Raw genomic sequence first — 1,034 nt, 5'->3', positions numbered from 1 at the left:
TGGCCTTGCAGGTGAAGACCCACACAAACATTTGAAAGAATTTCACATTGTCTGCTCCACCATGAAACCCCCAGATGTCCAAGAGGATCACATATTTCTGAAGGCTTTTCCTCATTCATTAGAGGGAGTGGCAAAGGACTGGCTGTATTACCTTGCTCCAAGGTCCATCACGAGCTGGGATGACCTTAAGAGAGTATTCTTAGAAAACTTTTTCCCTGCTTCCAGGACAACAACCATCAGGAAGGATATCTCAGGTATTAGACAACTCAGTGGAGAGAGCCTGTATGAGTACTGGGAGAGATTTAAGAAACTATGTGCCAATTGCCCCCACCATCAGATTTCAGAACAGCTTCTTCTCCAATATTTTTATGAAGGACTCAGTAATATGGAGAGAAGTATGATAGATGCTGCCAGTGGTGGAGCCCTTGGAGACATGACTCCTGCTGAAGCCAGAAATTTAATTGAGAAGATGGCCTCCAACTCCCAGCAGTTTAGCGCCAGAAATGATGCCATAGTCATTAGAGGAGTGCATGAGGTAGCTACAAACCCATCTGCATCATCTGAAACTAAGAAGCTTGAAGGCAAACTGGATGCGTTGGTCAACTTGGTAACCCAGCTGGCCTTGAATCAGAAATCTGTACATGTCGCAAGGGTTTGTGGTTTGTGCTCCTCTGCTGACCACCATACAGACCTTTGCCCTTCCATGCAGCAACCTGGAGCAATTGAGCAGCCTGAAGCTTATGCTGCAAATATTTACAATAGACCTCCTCAACCTCAGCAGCAAAATCAACCACAGTAGAGCAATTATGACCTTTCCAGCAACAGATACAACCCTGGATGGAGGAATCACCCTAACCTCAGATGGTCCAGCCCTCAGCAACAACAACAGTAGCCTGCTCCTTCCTTCCAAAATGCTGCTGGCCCAAGCAGACCATACATTCCTCCACCAATCCAACAACAGCAACAACCCCAGAAACAGCCAACAGTTAAGGCCCCTCCACAACCTTCCCTCGAAGAACTTGTGAGGCAAATGA

At 46.6% G+C, this 1,034-nt stretch overlaps 1 non-coding gene across 1 annotated transcript; it reads right to left on the bottom strand.

The window, feature by feature from the left end:
• Positions 1-232: 232 nt before the first annotated feature.
• On the bottom strand, positions 233-339 carry LOC113001568 (small nucleolar RNA R71). The gene has a single exon (XR_003266962.1). It is a non-coding gene; the product is annotated as a small nucleolar RNA R71 (small nucleolar RNA).
• Positions 340-1,034: the final 695 nt, after the last annotated feature.

Source organism: Glycine max, chromosome 4, assembly GCF_000004515.6.
Source record: "Glycine max cultivar Williams 82 chromosome 4, Glycine_max_v4.0, whole genome shotgun sequence".
Lineage (NCBI taxonomy): Eukaryota > Viridiplantae > Streptophyta > Magnoliopsida > Fabales > Fabaceae > Glycine > Glycine max.
This window is presented reverse-complemented; position numbering and strand designations above follow the sequence as displayed.